A 23,379-nucleotide genomic window follows, 5' to 3' on the forward strand; every position below is an offset into this window, starting at 1 on the left:
AAGGTTTGGAATCCTCAAAAGTGCAGCACCTACACCTAAAAAGGGGTGGGGGGGAGGGGTTGCATCAGCTGCAGCATGGGAAAAAATCAGTATGCTAGCAGTGACAGAAAGGGGGTTTGGGTGGGGGTGGCAGGATTCTATACTGCACCAGTTTCGTGCTGGATGACGAGGGATTCTATTTTTGTGAGGAAGCAAACTGTGCCCCATTGGTTAGCATTAATAGCCACCAAGTTGTCATTGCTGTGCTCCTTCCTCACCTTCCCAAGACTATGGGACTCATATAGGTGTACACCCTCTTTAACAGCGACCATCTTGAAACAGCAACAAGGCATATCCTGAATGGAAGTACTGGGGCCATTTAGGAGGATGGTCTGGGAACACTGCCCACCTAACTGCAGGTTACATGGTTTTTGCAGAAAAGGCACACGTGTGAACTAATGATGATTTGACTAAGTGTGGCAAACCTCAAATACCTTAAATCCATTTGTGAGTCATACAACACACCTATTAAGTAAAGAAATTAAATTAAAAGTTAGCTTTCTTCATCTGATCATCAGTGTGTGGCAAAAAAGTAAATTTCTTTAAATCTATTTTTTTCATAATTGGGCACATGTGAACCGAAGAAAAATTCAGTATGTAGTTCACGTCCACGGCTGCCCATTACACATGGTAACTGTATGACTGTATTATGCATATGAGGGATGAGCTGGTATTAGATGGGATGCGAGGCTAGACTTGGCGTTCAATCAAACAACAACACTTATAAAGTGCAAAAACCTTCACTAGAGGCATCAAATAAAAGAAAAAAAAGGAAAAAAAAGAGAAAAGAAAAAAGAGCTGATGCAAGAAAAAAGAAAACTCAGGCAAACAAATATGTCTTCAACTGCGCCTTAAAAAGCCCAAAGTCCTTAAATGCGGCACCCCACAAGCAGGGTCCTTCCACATGTATTGGAACTGCCCTGAGCTGCAGCGCTGGGGAGGGTGGCTGAATTGCTGGTGCAAATCACACAAATATCCCCATTCCTGTCTCCACAAAAATATCTGTTTGGCGATATAGGGAAGTGCTTTGAGAGGACTAGAAGACTCTTTAATGTTTCTTGCGCAGTTGCTAAAAAATGTATCCTCCAGGCTTGGAAAAGCCCTATACCTCCGAGCATGAACACCTTTCTACGAGAATCGACATATGTGAATGAGAATGAGGAACAATATGTACTGACTCAGTCGAGAATGAGCCGACCGAAGGACATCTGGGGCCCGTTCAGGACATACTTATGTGAACTGCCGTCGGACAGTGAAAATTCTATGTGAATATGTATCACCTTTGAAAATGCAAAATGTGCCACTGTATGATATTCTTGTTATGTTGTTGGAGCGAGTCATGTACCTGCCACGACCTTAATAAAAAGATGTTTAAAAAAAAAAAAGCCCAAAGTCCTGAATCTTACGTAGAAATAGAAACTAGGAAGAATGTTCCATAACTTTGAGCTGGCCACCGAAAAAGCTCGACCGCCACAACTTTATAGCCGGTAGGATGGAATTAGCAAAAACACTGGAAAGCCAAACGTAGCCACTGAAAAACTCTACCGCCACATCTTTCTAGCCGGTTCGACTGAATTTTCAGCAAACATTGGAAAGCCGAACGTAGCCAATGAAAAAGCTCGACCGCCATATCTTTCTAGCCGGTAAGACATAATTTTCGACAAACATTGGAAAGTTGAACGTAGCCATCAAAAAAGCTTGACCGCCACATTTTTCTAGCTGGCAGGACATTGGAAAGCCGAACTTAGCAGACGATTAGGGAAATACTGAGTGATTTTCTCTTGCAGTGCCACACAGCCCCTACCCTTGCAACGCTCCATAAATCATACAGATATATTTTGGCTGAATGCATGCTTCGTCCGGAAGCCAATGAAGGCTACGTCGAGCTGTAGAAATAGGCATTGCACAGGGAATACCTTTAGCTAGTCGGACTGCTGCATTTTGCAGTACTTGCAGCCGGTTTAATAAATAGGCAGGCTGAGCAACACCAAAAATCTGGCGTTACAGTAATCAAGGCTGCCATTTATTCAGGCAGTAACACAGGGACGTCATTTAGGGGTCGCCAGAGGTCGCAACTGCGACCTCTGAGGTCTCCCCTGCGACCTCTGTGGTCTCCCTTGTGACCTCTAAATTTGTTTTTTTTTTTTTTGTAATGCAAGCTCCTGGGCTGTGGCCAGCACTATGTGGCTCTTTACTTCTGAAGTGGCTGGCTTTCTTGTTCAGGCCCCTTAAAAAAAAGAAGAAAAATAAGAACAGGAGTGCTACAAGTGTAACACTTTCATCACTGACCCTAAATAAGGAAGAATAGGAATACCAAATAATGTGTCGTTCTGGAATTCTATACAATAATTCCTATACTCATTAAAGGTTTATTTGAGGCACACTTCAGGGGGTGAGTCACTGATTTAGTCTGTTCTTAAACGCCTCAACTCAGCCTTTCATCCTTCTGAGGTCGATTAATGAGTACCAACACAGGCTGGGTGATAGTGGGTGTATATTTTTCCTATATAAAGCGCTTAAGCATAAGTGCTATATAATAACACATCATTATCATTTGTTCATGGACGTCTGCTTGCATTCAAAGTAATTTGGTAATATGGGCCTATACACACTGATCTTAACGATACAGATGGCGATCCATTCTTGTATGAAATGGACATCACATTATAGTGATATCGTAACCATATTTTTCGTAGTGTACAATGCTATGTGATGCCACTTCTTGTATCGTCAACGGGTGAAAGGTCGTGTTCCATCAATTCCCGTGATATCAGTTCGGGGTGGGGTCAAATGACATCACTTCCTGTGATGTCATCAGGGGGTCAAGGGTCGTGTGATGTTACTTCCGCTACCCCTGGCATTTTGGTGAAATGACATCCCTGCAGTAACAGCTGCCCCATGAAAATCAGAAGGAAAAGCTGGCCACGCCTGCACATTTCAAGCTGCATCTTACACACAGAAGCACGGTCAAAGGTCATGTGACATCACTGCCTGCAATGGCATTAGGTGTGAGATATACCTGACATTTTGGTGAATGTATGGCCACTGCTGCGGATAGGGTTATGTAGTACTTGAAAACTATTACATTGGCTCCTGCAAGAGTAGCTAAGGGCATGAGGCGGCCGCATTGCACACGTGAAAAACATCTCGTGACACATTACGTAATGGCTGTACATTGGCATGTGAGGCAGTACCTTACAGGTGAGGCTATCCCTGGCATATGAGGGCAGCACCTAGGCATGTCATGGAAATACCAAGTCCCACTTGTTTTCCTTTAAATGTTTGCAGAGCTGCAGGATAGTATTTATTTTAAAACACATTTTTCAATGTTTTGTGTTTTTAACAATAAAGACGCACTTGCTTGAACATTTGTTTTCATCAAAAGCTCCTAAACAGCAGTTACGTCCCTCACCCACGCTCCCGCCCCCGACATTGTAGTCGCTGACCACAAGATTGTGCCACATCTACAACTTCCAGTTTAGACACATTGCAGAATGAAAAAAAACACACAATCTATCATGGCACAAGATCAACAAAATGTGCGCAATATGTATCTCTTGATCCTCCAATTCGGTCTCTGTCAATCCTTAATTGATATTTATTCGGAGCTGGATGCCCAGTCTACCCAGAGCTTGGTTTATCTCAAATGAACTTCGACCATCCCAGAGCAATGGGTTCCAACTCACACCTGAAGTAAATCATCTTGGCTGGGGGTGCATTGGTCATCGTCCATTAGTGTACAGGTGTGTCCGCTAGCATCCCTGTGATGTCATAGCAAGATTTCCTTACTTTAATGCTTCATAAAGGAAGAATTTAAATATTCCTCAATGTTGCATGTCCCCTATCAGTTCTGATGGTTGCATCCTACGACCTTATCACCACATACTCAAATCTGAAGTCCACCTGAAATCAATATTAGCTTGGCCTTCTGTCTTCCACGCTTTTCATTGTTGGTGGTCTGCTCCAAATAATTCTTATTTTATAATAACTTGCACAGAGGAGGATAGCTCAATTTCTGATAGTGTTTAATTGTTTGTCCTTTTCGCTTCTTTGCTTGAAGAGAAATAAGGGGCGCCTTAATCCTCAGTTTATATCAACTTGAACAAAGGTGGGTATATTAATTTCTGATTGTCTCTAGCAGTTCATACTTTTGTCTGTTTGTGTCATGACTGCTGGCAGCTGGCGAGTCTGGCGGAGGTGGAAACTCCGATGCCATTAGACTGTTCCGCCACGTTTCCTTGAAACGCTTGACTGCGGTCTAGTCTTTTTCCAACATGGCCGCCATCATGTATATAACCATTAGTTACTCGGCGGATCAGCGCGTTGCAACTGTGCTTTCCCGTGTTGCATGCGCTCTATTCTGTGTTTCATTCAGCGATCTTGTTCCGCCTTCCTCCCCCTTTCCACCTTCTTCCATTCCTTGCTTCGTTTCTAAATGTTGTTCCTTGCCTCTTCCTCCTGGATCCCTACCTCTCCTTCTCCTTCGTTTTTCTGCTTGTGGCAGTTGTGTTTATCATCCTCACTCCCGTCTTGGAGAGCTCCTCCGGAGACTTCTGCTTCAGTTACGGAAAGGTTACCTCTCATCGGATCAGACTATTCGACAGTACTCTTCGAAGCATTGTGGTTTTTTTTATGCCTTTGTGGCTTTTTCCCCTGAAACATATCTGGCTGTTGCGGAGAGGAGTCACTGTGAATTTCTCTATATAGAGTCACAGTGACTTCCTTTCGAGGCAGACCGTATCTGCTCACAAAGAAGAAGACTCCAGCGCGGCAATCCCAAAGAAAGAAGCTAAACTATTCAACCTCATCAGGTGAGGAGGAACGAAGGGTTTTTGGGGCTGTGCAGTAATTCTAGCAGTGAGGAGGACATAGCAGATTCTGAGATCAATCCTGTAAAAGAGTCTTATAGTTTTGACAGTTAGCTTTAAGAAAATGGGGTTTTCTACAGTTGTTTCACTCCTTAGAGCTTTTAAACTTGATTTTGTCGCCACTGTAGATGGCCTAGGGAGAGAGAACCTTGTCATCCTGGCATAACATAGGCTAAGAAAACCCATTTTCAGACATCATATCGGCTTGAACGGTTAAACGAGAAATACTATCCCTCCGGTCATACCCACCTTAGACCAACCGCCACAGCCTCTACACAGGATTACACTCATCATAAGCAAGACTTGCGGATCAACGCCCTAAATTGAACAGTTGTTCTTAGAGTTATCATTTGTCCAAACTCTTCACAATCATCATCCACAACCCCTCTGCAATGCCCATAACAACCACAAGCTGGACTAGGCACCTAGTAAACCACTCGCCCTACTTTGTCATACTGTACTAACCTATTTGGCAGTCCACAAAACTCTTCTCCAGAAGTCCTCTTCCAGAGCCTCAATACTGCATCCGTCAAGCCACAGACACATTCACTCTACTTAGCAGATTCAAACTCTGTTTTGGTTCTCCTGAAAAGAAACCATGATAGGCAGAAGAAACTTCAAAGTTGCGTCCAACCATGTTGAACATATTACAATGCAAGAGAGCATCCATTGACTACCACAAAGCCTTCTTTACCACTAAAGACGGCTATATCCCCGAATGTATATGAGACAAACACCTCATGTGTTTTAATAATAATCTCACAATCTCTTAACCCCAGCTACATTCACTTTCATGCACAGAAATTCCCTGTAGTTTTCTGACACACTATCACTTTCCATTCTTGATAAAACAACTAAAAGCCCATGACAGCCTCAAACAGAACAGAAACTCACCTCCCAAACACATAAAATGGATCTCTAGAAAATAAAGCACCCTCTAATTCCTGTCTGGTCCCACACCAGCCAGAAGTCTCTGAGGCACACCTACCAACGGCATTAACCCACAAAAGCCCTCAGAAAATGTGCTGCCGCCCTGTTGGTCCCTGCTATAACTCATTTTATCAGCCACTCGTTTATTTGTTTAATATATGGTGTTTTATAGTTCCACTGAACTATTTCACATGTATAAAATTATAAATACATTCAAATTACATTTAGTAACAAAATTAGAAATTCACTAGAATGACGTTCATAACACATACTTAATAAATCTCAGCGATCACCATATTAGCTATTAAATCTTCTCGTCCAGTTTTTCTTCTGCAACCTGCCACACATTGTACCGTGCTAATATTAGCGACATATTATTTGAGTTGATACAATATAGCCAAAAGTCGTTCTCACATATTGCCGAGATATTATTTAGAAAATAAGCTAATTGCGTTATATATATGTCGATATCGTCTTTTCGCACGAAATTAGTATATGCTGTGCGGTTTCTGCAATCTCTGCCCTTTCACAAAGGCGGCAGCTCCGTAGTTCTCTCGGAATATGTAATCTCAGCACCAATGTGCTCAGGGTAGGCAGTTGATCTAATCTTAATAGCATATAAAATGTATGAATAATACTAGATGGACATTTCTTCAGGTAGCCAGCTGCCTTAAAACAAGCCATCGGCATGTCCCTTCTTTGAATTTACCCAACAAACAATTCTTCGTACTCACTGTTGTCTTTTGAACAACAAAGGGAAGTGGCCCTTGTCCAAGTTCACATCTGCCTTCTCGACCCAATCAATTCTGCAAGCACCAAGACTGTTCTCATAGAAATTTGGAATGTTGTCCTTAATGCGGCTGGTGAAGGAGTGTTGCGACTGCTAGTAAGAATAGACCTCTTACCTGCTTTTAACACAGTAGACTTCAGAACTGCAGTTTGTACTTTCTCTAAGGTAGCTTGAGCCTCTAATCAACTCCCAGGTTTATCCCCACTGATGTCCAGCTGGCCTCAGTGACTAAGCCAAACCCCTATCTAACTCTGGTTAGGTCTCAAGTGAAGCCCTGCAAGTGGGCCACTGTTATCCTTGCTCTTCAACATCTATCTATCTTTTCCCAGTACCAGGCTGGAAACCAACAGCAGCCTCGAGAAATCATTGAATATAGGACTTTCTAAGCAATAGAAGCAAGCAAGCATAACTCTGCCAAATGAGAGGGGGGAATACCTCTTCCGCACACTCTTCTAAGAAATGTCTGAAATAATAGCTTCAAACTTTAAATAAGAGAACACCTTTTCCAAGTATGCTGGCTAAAAAGGTATAGGTTGAATAAGCAGTTCTGAAAAAAAGGCAATAAAACAATACGTTGTACTAAAAAATGAAATCCAGATAATACCATGTGCTGTGGCTCAAAAAAAGGGTTTTATATGATTATCTCCACACAAATCAACGACACGCTCAAAGACCGTTGTTTCAACAGATATTGATAATAATCACATACATTCCATCAAACATTAATCACTAGTAAACAAAATAAAAACTCATATTAGCTAATAAATCCGAAACACTTCACCAAAGATTGATCCCTAATCACAAAGCTTCACAAAAACCAACATTAACGCATTAGCGAGCACGTACTAATGTTTTGCCCTTTTTAGAGCTTTCTCCAGGCAGGGTTCTTTAACAATAATTCTATAACAATAATTCATAATCAATTCCAATTACGATTCTCAACACTGTTATTTTGTTCCTATAGATATACTGTCAAGCAAGTTGTAACATCCTAGTTCCAAACATTTCTAAATTGTCAGCCTTATTCATTCATGTTCTTTGTCCTGTGATATAAAAAAGAATCATTATATAATGGTGTTCGTTTGGCACTTTAATTGAGTAGATGCTATTCATTTAGAAAGAGTTTCTATACCTATAGTATTTCATTTATTTAGGTGTTTGGATAACACGTGAGTAGGTACATGATTGCCTATCTTCCAATTATTGACTAAATTAAATTTTCCATAGTAATCTATGAAATGATCAAACAAGTCTAGTTAGTAAAACGCCTCCTCTTTTCATGTACCTTGAATCAATTTACCCAAAACATTTCTTCACCAAAATAATCATGGAGTTCCTATTTAAATCTGTGTCAGACATCTAAATCAGGTAAATGCTGTGCTTTTGTAAATGGTAATATCCACCATCATAACAAAACTCATATGCAGAGTCACATTCTTACTATAAGTCTCACCTGTAATTGGGCACATTCTTTCAGCCAAGGTGTTAGCCTCGTCCTGCATTCATGAACACTGCTGCCATCCTGCCTGTCTTTGTTTATATATAATAATGTTCTTAACATAAAAACGAAATAATTGGAATGTAATTTGATACGGACAAATGTGATGGGATATAGCTTTTGAAATTTAAGAATGAATTTGCAAAAAGAGACTAGGTAAATGTGTTAAGGCATGTCTCTGTTGGACGTCTCTCATAACTAATTTAAAATCCTAAAAGAATTGGAAAATCCCAATCCACCTACTGACACCTGCTTAAAAGACAAACCTTGGTGCACCAGTATCCAAAATGCCCTTAACAACAAAATCACAGGTCTCCAAACTAAAATTGAGGACAAACGCCAACAACTCTCTAACAACAAGCTCACCAACCCTGGCTCACCCACGCCCATCAACACTAAATCAGGCTTCACATTCAAGAAAGTAACTACGGTAGAAGTTCAAAAAATCATCACCTCACTAAAACCCTCGAACTGCAAAGGGGACAGCTGACCCACCCAGATCATAAAGGACGCAGCCAGAGATCTATCCCCCTTCATCACGAAACTCATCAACCTATCATTCCTCAATAACTCAGTCCCCAGTAATCTAAAATAATCATGGGTTCTCCCACCCCTGAAAAAACAATCTCTAGACCCAGCCATACCCACCAACTACAGGCCCATCACCACAGTCCCCTTCCTATTAAAAATCTTGGACAGAGTCGCCTACCTCCAAATTTAGGAATACCTAGAATCCAACCAACTGCTAGGAATACGCCAATATGGCTTCAAACCTCAACACGGAACAGAAACGGCCCTTGTTGATCTCAAAAGTAAATGGATGAAATTAAAGACAAAGGCAATGCCGCAATCCTACTCCTCTTAGACCTCTCAGCGGCCTTCGACCTGGTCGACCATAAAATTCTCTGTAGCCACCTAGCCACCGCAGCTCACTTCTCTTCCGCTGCCGTCACATGGATAAAATCCTTTCTGGCAAACAGAACCATGCGTGGCTTCTCAACAACAGCTGCAGCAGACCCCATCCCCTGCGGAGTCCCGCAAGGCTTCTGTGTCTCCCCCACTTTGTATAACATATTTACAAAGCCACTATTTGACCAACTGGACCGTCTGGGTGTCACCTACACAAATTACGCAGATGACACCCAGATACTCCTCACCATCACAGGCAACTACCAGACAGACGTCACCCGGATCAACGAAATATTCTCCATCATTCAGGCATGGATGGCCTCCCATGGCCTCTGCTTGAATGATGAGAAGACAGAGCTCCTCCTTGTCGGCTCTCCCAGCAACCTGGCAAAATTGAATCCCAACTACAACAACATCGCTATCGATGGTCACACCATCCCTATCGCCAAAAGCGTAAAAAACTCTTGGCTTTTACCTTGATGCCAACTGCAACCTCTCCAAACAAACTAACATGATTGCCTCAGCCTCTGCCTACACCGGCAAACTTATCAGGGCCAGTAGACCCTTCCTTTCACCCAACAGCTGCCTCACTCTTGCGAGAGCCCTCATACAGTCCAAACTGGACTACTGCAATAGCCTGTACCTAGGTGCCAAACAATCAACAATTAACAAACTACAAGTACTTCAATATAACGCATTACGAGCAGCATTCAACATCCCCAGACATGAGCACATCTCCACTGCCTGGAAATCCTGCAGATGGCTCTCCATCTGACAAATAATCGACCTGAAAACTATCTGCCTCACATACAAGGCTTTACACCACCTAGCCCCACCATATCTCACTAACAAATTTACCTTGAAACCCGCCACCAGAACCACTAGATCCTCCAACACCTTATGCCTGTCAGTGCCCAGATTCCGCTTAAAAAGAGCTGGAGGAGCTAGCTTGACAGTACTTGCCTCCCAATTCTGGAACACCCTACCACTCAACATTAAAACCATCGAGTCCTTCCAGATCTTCAGGAAACATGTTATCGATTGGCTCCTGAACAATGAGTAGTCCCACCATATGCTTAAATATATGTGAACTCTGCAAATTGTTGTATCTAACTGTAGTACCACCTAATATGGGCGTACCCCTCCCATTGCTCATACATGTCTGTATACTCTGTAAACTGCTGTATTTTGAAATTGTATACATCACAATTATGTACTTTGAAATTGTATACATCACAATTATGTAACCGTCTTCTTATGCGCCCTTCTACCTCCGGGTTTGGAGAGCTATACAAATAAATAAACAAACAAATAAACAAACTACTCGTTGCCATCTCTCTCTCTCTCTCTCTCTTTTTTCAGAATATATTTCTAAAGAACATGAATGAATAGGGCAGACAACTTAGAAATGTATGTAACTAGGATCTTACAACTTGCTTGATAGTATATATATATATATATAGGAACAAAATAACAGTGTTGAGAATCGTAATTAGAATTGATTATGAATTATTGTTAAAGAACCCTGCCTGGAGAAGGCCCTAAAAAGGGCGAAACATTAGCACGTGCTCGCTAATGAGTTAATGTCGGTTTTTGTGAAGTTTTGTGATTAGGGATCAGTGTTTGGTGAAGTGTTTCTGATTTCTTAGCTAATATGAGGGTCTTTTTTACTAGTGATTAATTTTTGATGGAATTTATGTGATTATTATCAATATCTGTTGAAACAACGTTTTTTGAGAGGGGTGTTGATTTGTGTGGAGATAATTAAATCAGCCCATGCAGCAGTGGTGGCCTGTTGGAAGTAGTTAGAGCTCATATTGAAACAAACAAATTAGAATTGTACTCAGCGTTGGGGTTAGCGCTGCGTCACGTTACTAAACACTTAAGCTAGTTTCTCAAACAATACTTTGTGCCTCATTTTAAAAAAAGTGTTTGTTGAAAGGAGAGGACGCCACAATTCTCCCAAGATGCAGTTGGTTAACCACCCCCCGCCCCATGTAGTTTTCATAATTTCCATGCTTTTCTTCGCTGCTACATTGTGCAAAAAGTTGTAAATGCCTCCAGCAGCCGTTCACTGGGGAGGCAGTTTGAACCTATTCCTATTGATTCCACCTACTCTGAGCAGGTGCTAAAAACAGGTGGATTCCATCAGAATCCATGGGTTTTACACCAGTATGAAAATGTCACGCTGGCGTAAAAGCCAAATGTTTTTGCAGGCGGCGCAGGCATGCAATGCAGGTACATTAAGTCTGCTACGTGCCCCCAAGCCACTTGAAACAACAATGAAAATCCCCTGGAACATTAATAAAAGGTATTCAGGCAGGCGTGACCCATTTAGGCCTGTCTCTAATGCTCCCGTAGACTCGAAAAATGAGCTTCTTTGAGTTTCTCTAAAGACCCCAGAAACCTCATGAAGATGCCTATGCATATTTGTGCCCATTAGATTACAGAAACTTTGCACCGGTGCAAGTGCAACGTTTGCAGGGTATTAGCAGTAGGGCAAACTTTGCCCTATTTTAAACACACTGGGACACATAAAAAAACCATTGCACCTCGACAGGTGCAGCTTGGCATAGTAAAAGCACAAGGGCTAAAAATGCCCTAGTGCTAAAAAGATACATTTTGATGCATTTTTGCATCAGGCCAAAGTTTACCGTAGTGCTAATACCATTCCGTATTAGCACTTTAATAAACCTTGCCCTTGTGCAAACATGTAGTGAAAATGCAGCTTTTTTTACACTAGGGACATTTTTGGTCCTGGTGCTTATACTCTGCCAAACTGCACTTGTCGAGGTGCAGTGGTTTTTTAATGTGTCCCAGTGTTGTTAAAAATGGGGCAAACTTTGCCCTACTGCTAATACCGTGCAAACTTTGCACTTGCACTGGTGCAACGTTTCTGTAATCTGGCCCCAGGACATATTGGGCCTCATTACACGGATGGCGGTAAGGGTTTACCGGCACCGGTAAGGATACCAGTGCCGGTAAACCCTTACCGCCTTACTACGAGGTCCCTTTTGCGGCTCCCGACCTTAACGGCTGGTCTGTACCAGCCGTTAAAGTAGGGACCCGCAAAGGGACCTTGAAGGTAATTACGGTACTGCAATTTGCAGTACTGTAATTACCGCCTTCCCTATTCCCATTGAGCCCTATGGGGGCAGAAATGGGAATGGGGAAGTGCCATGGTGAATGGGGAATTACCGCCCCCACACACCTTGGAATAGGGCGGTAATTCCGCCATTCACCATGGCGGACTCGGTAAAATACCGGCGGCAACCATGGCGCTAATAGTGCCATGGTTACTGCGTCCGTGTAATGAGGCCCAATTGTGCCTAGTACAAATATGGAATGCACAGCAGGAAAATGATACCTAACACATAATGGACCAGCATGAAAAATGTCAATATTTTAGCCTGTGCCATGAGAAAGAACACACCTTTCAAATGCTGTGCCAGGGTGAGATATGCCAATACAGCCTTAAGGGCGCAGATCCCCCTTTCAGCATTATTGTGTCAGAAAATAACATGACCTCAAAATTGCAGGCTTCTCCTTATCATTCCACTTCAAACTCTTCAACCGAACGTACCATCCAAGCAGGACAAACTAAGTGACTGATCCCACCCCACCCACCATCCTTTGTATGCACGCTCAGGCAGTCTGTATTAAAATGTGAAACTCCCGAATTTCAGCGAGATGACCAGGTCAAACGTCTTGAATCTATGAGGAAGTTCAAGGCAATACAAGCCCACCGTGGTTTACCAGTTCAAAAGGTTGTAAACAACAGCTGCAAATATAGGTTAAGCTTTGACTAAACCAGCAGATCAGTTTCAGTGCTAATTTCAAGCAGATGTTTTGCTTCCTGGTTGATCTAGGCTAGAAGAAACACTGATTATTCATGTAGAGTTTCTACAACCTTTCAGCAAGACGTCCAAAAAACATATATGAATGGCTCACGTTTGTCCTTGCTTAGACGAGCTGCTAAACCGAGCATTTCATTCATATCAGCATTGGCTCTGTTTGTTTGTAAGAACATAGCTATAAGAAGAGTCCCAAGTCTATTATTCAAAACGACTACAAAAATAAAAACGATTTAGAAAGACCGCTCTGTGACCGCACGGAGCGGTCTTTCTAAATCAAACTGTCACAACCCTGCCGTACACAAGTGCACGCAGGGACTGACAGCCACGCCAGGACACAGAAGCGCCGTCGAGGGAGAGCGGGTAAGTGTGTGTTTGTGTGTGTGTGTATTGTATATTTGTTTATGTTTGGGCTGGGGGAGTCTTGGGCGGGGAGGGAGGTGGGGGGCTGAGGGAGGGGAGTTCGGGGGTGAAACACCCGTTTTTGATTTAATCGCGCCAGAGATGGAACGGGGGTGTGTGGGCGAGGGAATTACATTTTTTCACTTTTTGTAGGCTGCCTAAAATCGCCCAGGAAAAATCAGTCTTTTTGTTAGGCGACCTACCAAAAGCAGAATAATGACATAGAACCATCAGCATTAGTGAGATATCATTAGCAGCAGCAGGTGTTGTTAAAGCTGCGATTGCTGTGCTTCCTCCCTGCAGATTTATTGCTCTGGCTGATATAAAACACATTCATAAATACTCTTGGCAAATATCACCTATTGCGCAATTGCTTGTGAATAAGATATTCTAAATCGAACACATATGTATCAGGTTTTGTTAAAAGTAATACACAAAAATAATGGAAAACATCAAATGTTCAGTAACAACGTAAAGTAATGTCTTCGGGCAATGGGTATCTCACCGCATATAAGACCTGCAAAAAAGACTCCTGTCTGATCCTAATTCAGTCCAAGATGTGGATCGCACTACAGCTTCTTAATTGAATTGGTCTGTAAGTTGCTTTTTAATGTTTAAATACTAACTGTCAAAGCTGAGGCTGAATTGTGATTTGGACTGTAAATGTTGTCTCACTCTCAACATGACGACCAAAATGGTTTTCAGATGTGATGTAGTGAAAATCTAGTTCAATTTCTATTGAAGTCACAAGGGTTTTCAGATTCTGTCTCCTCCCCCACATTTATTAACACATCATGAGCAGAATCAATTATGTTAAATATGGAATATTTAAACCTATTGCTTCAGTGCCTACAATTAATTACAAGTCCCTATCAAGAGAATCTCTCTGTCCCTTGGAGTGCTTGTCCCTAGTAGGGCGCTGGTGCATCGCCTGTCTAGGTGAGGAGACAGTAGAGAAAGCTCGCCCTAACCTTAATCACTACTTTCCTAATTCTAAAAAATGTGTACTGTTTGGCAGTCAACAATCATATTTAATAGCGTTGCTGTCCCTCAGTGTGACTTATCCTAAAATTTCATAGACGGCCCACCATTCAGTGGTCCTATTTCTGCTATGTTTGTAAAAAATGTCCTATAGTCAAGCTCACTTTCAAATTTTTGTGAGACAAGTAGGTCGGACCAACACCCTGATCCAACGATGTCTACCGGTTTCAGCGGGGAAACTAATTTGCCGCTTTCTTCAGGACTATAGATCGTGCCCAATGAGGACACTCAACTTCAAAATAAAAAGACAGTCATATGTTTCGGCTATCTTCCAATTTCTTTGTCTGGCGCGGGCATCTTCCACATTGCTGGGACATCACATCAGTACATCCATTGCCTACAAGGTAAAATACACATATCAGGAGCCTAGAGTGTCCATGACTACTATTCTCTATGGATAAATGTCATGAATATTTCTTACCGGAATACGTGGCCTTTTTAACTTAGGCGTAAATCTGATCTCTTTTTGCGTGTTGGTAGGGATCTTGAATACCTATTGGTTGAATGGCCAAAGGTCAGTTGTTATCTACATCCTTGGTCATTTTATTGGTCTTATTGTGGTTATCTGGTTGCACAAGATATTACCAAGCCACTTACCCTACTTACTCGGCTTCAGTTGCCCCGATGTATGGTGAGGTTTAGTATACTTTTTAGAGTATCAGTCCTTCTTCCGTGGTCACGGGACTGTACCTGCAACAATTAGGTATTTTAAGTTGGAGTGCATTTGCCAAGTAGCAGAGACTAACACTTTATGCCTGGTATTGTACCGTTAAATTCCAATTTTTACAGTGCCTTCTGCTCCGAAATTTCTAGAGTACATGGCCATTGGTTATACGCATACTACACACTTTTTACTATAGACTGGGACTGTGCAACTGATCATTACTTGCTGCTTCTTACTGTGGTTACTTCGCTCTCGCAGCTAAGGCACGCAGGATGTTACCGCTTGCGTGTGCCTAACTCCTACTTCCAAGTGTTTATATGGCAGCGTGAAGAATTGCGGTTCCCACATAACCATTCTTTATTGTTGTTTAGGGACATAGAGTGTTTGCATCACTCCACGGGTGCCGCTCACAAATATTTTACTAATTCCGTAGTTTCTAGCGTCTGCGTAACACATTGTGAACTAGAGAATTGCGAGATAAAAGGTCTTGGTTGCTCAATTTACCTTCCATGTGGCTGGTGTCTTGAGATACCCGTCTCCTTACTTGTCCAGAGTTGTTTTCGGATGCCATCTTGGGAGAGTATTTCTTATATATCAGCCTGTAGAGTCATTAGTCCTTTTTTAGTCTCCATATTGTAGTGATTCACGCTTCTTTCAATGATATGGCGCTGCATAACACGCCTCGTATTTTCAAATAGCTTTGTTCTTGCACCACAGTTCTTTTCTGGCAGTCCTTTCGCTGAGAAAGTTGTGTATTTTTCTCCTTATGAAAGTGTTTAAATCTTTCGAGAGAATTTCTTTTGCGAGCCAATAAGGACTCTAGTCCTTTTTTAGTGTCCATACTGTAATACTTCATAATTGTGGTTTAGCGCTGTACATCATGCCTCGTATTTTCAATTGTGACCACAAAAGTGATGGGTGGAAGGTTTTGAATAAATCCGTACCACTGGCATTGCTCTGGGCAACCTTCCACACCACCGTTTTTAGCCCGTCTGCGCCATTGCAAAAGGGGTCCAGCCATATGCAAATCAGTCTGGTACTGCCACCAATGGTTGCAGCCCAGCCTGAACTGCTAGGCTAGGTCCCCTTTGCACGGAAACACAAGCAACCCCAGACATGTTTCGGCCGTGTTGGGCCTCCTCAGTGAGGTGCAGCTTGGTTCCCTATGGCGCAGCGAGCAAGGGACCCACATCTGGGCATACCCTCTCTCACATCGTTAGACAAACTGTGACCACAAAAGTGATGGGTGGAAGGTTTTGAATAAATCTGTACCACTGGCATTGCTCTGGGCAACCTTCCACACCACCGTTTTTTAGCCCGTCTGCGCCATTGCAAAAGGGGTCCAGCCATATGCAAATAAAATGGCTTAGTCCTTACGCCACTGTTTATCTATAGCAATGTTATTGCTAATACCTATGCATGTTTAGACAGTTGAGTATACATGTCCTGTTATGCATAATTGTTTATCACAACTGGCGAGAGACAGGGCATCCGGTTAGCATTCTAGGCCACTGCCACTTCTATTTATTTCGAAGATGTTGAGCTATGTGATGGGTGTCATTATATACAAAACTGCTAGGGTTTGCCAACATATCCCATCATTCAGGCCGACCAAGTGTCTCTTGAGTCTGAATATCCACAGTTGTTCACGTTTCAGCAACATCGCTCCCAGATTTCCACCTCTTTTGGGGGTCAGTACCTTTTCCAATACAGTCCAGCTCACATCATTCTCTGAGTGTTTCATTTGTAGGTAATGTTCAACTAGTGGAGCAGTGGTGCGCTTCATCCTGATATTTTATCTATGTTCACCAATCCGTATCTTTATTGGTCTTGTTGTCATCCCGATATAAATCTTATTACAGGGGCATTTTATCAGGTAGACTACATTTGAGGTGTTGCAATTGGTCAACACCCTCTGTTCCCATGGTGTGTTCCACCCAATGTCGATAGATGTTGTACGTTTCGTGAAGGGGCAAACCGAGCCAATTCCACACTGTTGGTTGGTTCTCAATCGTCTGCTTTCTCTGTTTGTAAGTATGTACCAGACTGTCTCCTATGTTTCGTCTTCTCTTAATGGTGAACCTTGGGGTGTTTAAAGTGCTTTCACCTACATTTAAGATGTGCCAGAGTCTTTTCACCTCCTTTTAAATGCGGTTCACTATGGGTGAGTGACTAAATACTGCTGTAATCTGATTATCCTCTCTTTTCTTCTTGGGATGTTGTTCCAGAGTCACTTCTTCTCGGGATGTTTCGTGCCCTTTTCTTTGCATGTTTTATGATTTGTTCTGGATAATTCCTTTCCCGCAATTTTCTCACTAGTCTGTCTACTTGTGTATCATATTCGCTTCTAGTTGAGCAGTTCCGCCAGAATTGGCGGAACTGCCCGAAAGGTAAGTTTTCTTTTAGAGATCGTTGGTGGAAGCTATTGTATTCCACTAGTGAGTTGCGGTCAGTTGTTTTCTGATAGACTGTTGTTTCAATTCTTGTACCTTTCCTCAGGAGTTTCAAATCTAGAAAGGTCGCAGTTTCTTTGCTGCTTTCAAATGAAAACTTCATAAATGGATTTTGTGAATTAAACCATTCCATGAATTCTTGCAATGCCTGTTCATTTCCATCAAACAGCATCAACACGTCATCAATATAACGTCGGCAACTACGAATATTGTTTGAGAAGGGATTAGATGGATGGTAAATAACCGCTCCTCAAAGTCAGCGACATATAGGTTTGCTATGGAAGGAGCAAACGTTACCCCCATTGCTGTTCCCGAAATTTGTTCAAAGAATCTATCTTCTAATATGAAGTAATTCTTGGTCAGGGCTAGTTCCGCCAACTGCATGATAAAGCAAATTGGTAGGGACCAGCACTCCAAAGGACAGAGAGATTCTCTTTATAGGGACTTGTAGTCAAAATCTATTAATTACATTAAGTGAAAACATGTGTATTAACTCGACCCTGAACTGACATGATGGTGACTTAATTATAATTTCACCTAAGGGTTCTTTACTGCAATTGTTAAGACCTCTTGAATGTGGCAAGCACAACTACACAATAATCATTGCAAATATTGTACCAATATCCATGGATATCATTTAATTTGATTACCTATCCAAAAAAATGTAAAGATCATTGTGTGTATTCAGGCCACTACGGCAAGTGTCTAGAGAGTTAGTCCAAAAAGCTTCTTGGCCTTTTCACAGGAAATGTTGGTTGCCTCCTCTCAATGGTATGTTGACATGTTCATTTACAAAACATATTGAAGATGGAGGTCCAGGTGTGGCCATCGTGACCCCCACCTGATTTGCAGCCCAAAGGTAGAGAAATGAGAAATGTACGTCACACCTCAGCCCTTCCTCACCATTGTCTATGTATCGCAGATGTGCGAACCGGTATTCACTCAGACAGCCATTCAAACCATACCCTACTGACAATATGGAGGAGATAAGAGTTGTCATCGATCGAACAAGTTGACTGACTTTAACATTGAAAAGCTGCTGACGTCACTACTGACATCACGACGTAGGTGCATTTAGACATGAAGCATATAGGCATTCATGCATGAAGCTTTGAAGACACAATAGTTTATTTCTTCTAGAAACTAAACAAATGCTTATGACTCACGCAGATAGAGGATGAGCACATACACACACACCTATATCCTTTGCTAAGCAGAAACAGCAAGATGCCAAGAATACGTTCAATCAGCTTGCACATGCTTAATTGTGACTAACATGGACGACCATATGAGCAAAGATGAAAGCCATAAGTGCATTGAAGTGAACGGGGAAGGCAAGACGGACTTCGAATACATGGAGAGACTGGCAGCCTGATTCAGCTAAAGGCAAGGAGACAGACAGGGCTTCCAGCGCAGACACAGTGCACATCCGAGCCAAGAACAAGCAGAGACGGAAAGTTTCCAGTTTATCAAGGCGATAAGACACCTGCAAGGAATATGGCTTAAATCTTCATCATTACAAGCAGGAGAGCTCCATTTCGTGGTCCACAAACATGTGACCTGGAAGACCAGGACAGTGCCTATTCATTCGAGGCAGATGGAGGAAAGCTGTTCCCATCTAATCAGAGGTGGAAAGATACAATTGTTACATAGGTTCAAAACTGGATGTATGCACTCAGGACACAGGCGATCAGAGATGGTAACTTATCAGGAACACACAGCACCTTTGTGATTGTTCCCATTGCCTTGAATAGGTACACTCAGTCTGCTAGCTGTCCAGAGTCCCAAAGCTAAGAAGACCCATTTTGTCCAGTCCTTAGCTATCTTTCACGTTAAAGCACACTATGTTGCAGTGGCCAATAATTTCCCTGTTAACCTGCAACTTTGTAATTTTAACATTTAGAGGTGGTCCTAGGAGGAGCCACCAGATATGGTGATCCAATAACCAGACTAACCCCTATGTATTACATATATAGTTTCCCTAAACTGACCATTCCCCATCCCTGATAGTTTTTTTGGGGATGTGAATTTTTTTATGACGTCACTGGCCCTAAAAATGTGTAACCCACGTTTTTAAGACATGAACCTGTTGACTTCTATGTTGTTTCTAGTGTGAGCCCTGTCACTTTGTTTGATACAAAAGATAGTAAACTTTTCCCTATGGTCGAGCCTTCAATTCTTGCGGCAGGAATTTTGTTCGGGCCCAAGTACCCGCTTGCTGGTAATCAGGGTAGCTGCTAATAGTGCCCATGCCACTCCTTTGTAATTTGCTATGTCATATGTTCTCATCCTATTTTTTGATACTGGACGTTTTTCTGTTGTATCTCATGTTTCTTTTTACTAAAAATGTGTGTTATGACTTGTGACTTGCCTTGCCTCCTGTTTCTAAGTATGTCTGGAATGGTATGAGTGCCTGGATGCAGGATGCTGAGAGAATGTTATCTGTGGTGAGTTCTGAGAGCGGCAGTTGAAGAGAGCCTGGCTGAGAGAGAGGGTGCTAGTGGATGTTCTCCTGTATGTGTCCTAGTTGTGTCCAATTTGGAAGCTGATGCACCTCTATGTAACTGAACTAAGTAAAGAATGGTACTTGTGTCATACATGAGACTCAAAGTAATCTCTGCCAACATACCTTGTTACAGTAATGTTCATTAAGAATTTAGATGAATAAGATATTCCAGTGTTTTTCTAAGATTCTTAGCAAAATATATGTTTCAGAATTCAATTCTCTGATTAATCAAATGTTTTCTTTTTAGTTATTTCTAGATATTCTGTGCCCCTGGATAGTAACACTGTCCTATAAACTTTGATATATCTCAAACTAGCTGGGGTACCCGGCGTTGCCTGTGTCCTGATTGAGTGGTGTTTCGTGCCTTGGAGAAAGTTGCTCTTGTCCTCTGGTGGGCAAGTCGTGCTGCTGTTTGTTGCTGTGTTTCAGAAGCTCTTGATATTGATTTTCGCTTTGCATCAGATGGAGCTTTTCCAGGTGATGTTTGTTTTTTGTGCGGCATGTTTCAGTCACTCAATGGCTGCAGCACATTTGAGAAAAAGTCCAAGAAAGATTGATTGTGCTCTCTTCTTGTGAATGAACTTAAGCAAAGTGTAACCTTGCCATGCCCCATATTTGGAGTGGTGTGATAAAACACATTTTACATTATTTTGTTTAAATCCTTTTAAAAATGCTTTAAAAAATAATTCTCTTAAAAATGATATAATAAACACTTTTGAACTGTATACAGTAGTAATACATTTCAAAGGAATAACCAACACATCGAACATTTTGCTTCAGACACTTTTCCAAATGTTGCCTCCTTCTAGTACCTTCTGTAGTGAATCGGGGTGAGCATCAGTAAATTAGGGTGTCTACGGAGTGAATTGTTTGCATCCAAACATAGACTACAATCTTGCCCCAGACAAAAGAGGAATCCATGCAAAATTTGGTAAACATCGCTTCAACGGTGTGGAGTTGTATAGCCGCACAAACATACACACACAAATACATACATTCATTCAGCTTTAAATATAGATTATATTCTTTAAAACTACGTGCATGAGCTCTCGCATGTTTTTCACATTCATTCACTTTGCTAAATGCTCTCTTAAGTCCTAATTATTTGCCATAAAAGTTATTCATTACAGTAGGTTTTGGGTGACAACTATTGGCTTGCAGAATCAAATGTCTTGAATTTCTTTTCTGTGTACGGTAACATACAGGCATTGATATCTTGGATATCTTTATATATAAAGCTGAATGTATGTATGTTTGTCAGCAAACCTATCCTGCAATTGAAATAGCCAATAGCACTTCTTGTTTTCTATATCTGTCTAAAATACGTTGTGGTTGTCTGGTGGAAATTCATCACAGACTGTGTGAAGTTATTTTTGCATGTTTCTGTTTCAGCAAGTATGAGTGCCTTGGAGCTCATTCTTCAAGACTGTGTGAATAACCCGGATGCAAATAGCCCTATACTGGAAAAGTTTCATAATTTGCATTGTAAAGTGCAAAAGGGTGGTGTAAAGGGAAATTAGGTGACAACACATACTTAAAGCACCAACCTTAACACAGACCAATGTTTATGTCTGATTTTAAGCCACACAACCGAGTCGCCCTCTTGTACGGGCATATTATTACTATACATTGAACAGCCTCTTGTATATTTTATTGAAAAAAACTGTTCTTAATAAGTACCAGTTACAGACAGGTCCATTCAAACTTGAATAAGGAGCAATGTATGGTCTTCACTGTATGGGAAAGTATGGAAGTGCTACGCCTTCAAGTTTGTCTCCCTCAAGTTCCCGTGAAAGATTAAAGAAGACCTCCAATGGGCTCGGCTTTGGCAGGCATGCGCCAGAAGTAGGTGGGAGTACACATATGTGTTGGCCTGGCCATGGGTGTGGAATGAGTAGGCTCATAGCCAAAGGGCACTTACAGGCTTTGCTAAAAAATGGACAGTTTCACGGGAGATATCTGCGTTCGGCAGGAGCAAAAAGAGATGCCTTCTAGTAAAAGGATGTGTGACATTTTACTCTGCTCATGTGGTATCCCCAAGCTGCTTGGTGACAAAATGGCACTGAAATGTACTCACAACTGTATTTCCTGCTGACAAAGCATGCACTATGTACTAATTGCACTGGCAGCTATTGCATATGTTTGTGTTGCCTTGTCATGTGGGGAGGCACCAGGCAGAGGATCCTGTCAAGCAAATAGTGGGTGTCCAGACATTTGGTCGTCTGAAAACTGGTCGAAAGACATTTGGTCGACGCAATTTGGTCGAAAACCAAATGGTCGATTTTATTTTATTATTTATATATATATTTTTCGGGTTTTCGTTTTTAAAAAAAGTTTTTTTTAGAAAAAAAAGGGGGCTAGGGGGGGACCCCCCCCCAAAAAAAGGGGTGAAAATAAAAAACAATAAAAATTCGACCATTTGGTTTTCGACCAAATTGGTTCGACCATTTGTCCAGTCGACCATTTTTTTTTCGACCAAATGTCTGGTAACCCAAATAGTGCCCAAGAATGCACTGTGGGCCTCATCACGAGTTGGGCGGTAACGCCGGCGCTATTAGCCCTACCGCCAAACCTACTGGCGCTATTAACGCTGGATCACGGGTTTGGCGGCACGGTGAATCCCCATTCCCCACTGATTTCCCGCCGGCGGTAAGAGTGTGGAATTTCAGCGTATTTCCCCTCAGCTAAGAGCTGGGTGGAAATCAGCCAAAGCCGTGATTTGGCGGACCCTTAAATGCGGCGGTAATAGCGCTACCGCCGCATTTAAGGGTTACTGCCAAACTCGTGATGAGGCCCTGTGAGACAGAGCTGACCAACACACACTCAAAATGTACTCTCCACATGGACTAACTCCAGAGTGGTACAAAAAAGGAAGGTATAACAGCAATATGTACAAGAGATGTGGGCTAAACTCTCACAATCTTATCATGATTACACAGGTGCCCTGTATGCCCCTCACTCACAAGTGCTGTTACAGTTACTGGCAGCCCTAGGTCCACTTAGAGGACACAGAATGACCGGGCCACTGAAGCAGGCACTTCGCTGGCATTATATAAAGTAACTTAAAAAAAATACCCACAAAGACATAAACAGTAACAGGAGTTATGGCCGCCGCAGATTCCATCGAAGTAGATTTCGTTGAATTATTTTCATCGGATTTTGCTGCAAATATATGTGGGGGTGGGTTTAGGCTAATAATTAATGTGGTGGTGTTAAGGGGGAGGGCTGCAGGTGGTCTCCCTGCATATATTTGTGGCAAAACCAACCAGTAAAAAAAGGACATTCGAGGAAATCTACTTCGACACAACTTTTTCGACCAAATCACATAGAACCACATAAACAACAATCAAACAACTTGAAAGGCTGGATTAACAAAGCATTTGAACCTTAATAATATGTAATAATGCAAGGCAAAGAACAAGTAG

The sequence above is a fragment of the Ambystoma mexicanum genome, chromosome 14 (genome assembly GCF_040938575.1).
Source record: "Ambystoma mexicanum isolate Mex_15411 chromosome 14, UKY_AmexF1_1, whole genome shotgun sequence".
In the NCBI taxonomy this organism is placed as follows: Eukaryota; Metazoa; Chordata; class Amphibia; order Caudata; family Ambystomatidae; genus Ambystoma; species Ambystoma mexicanum.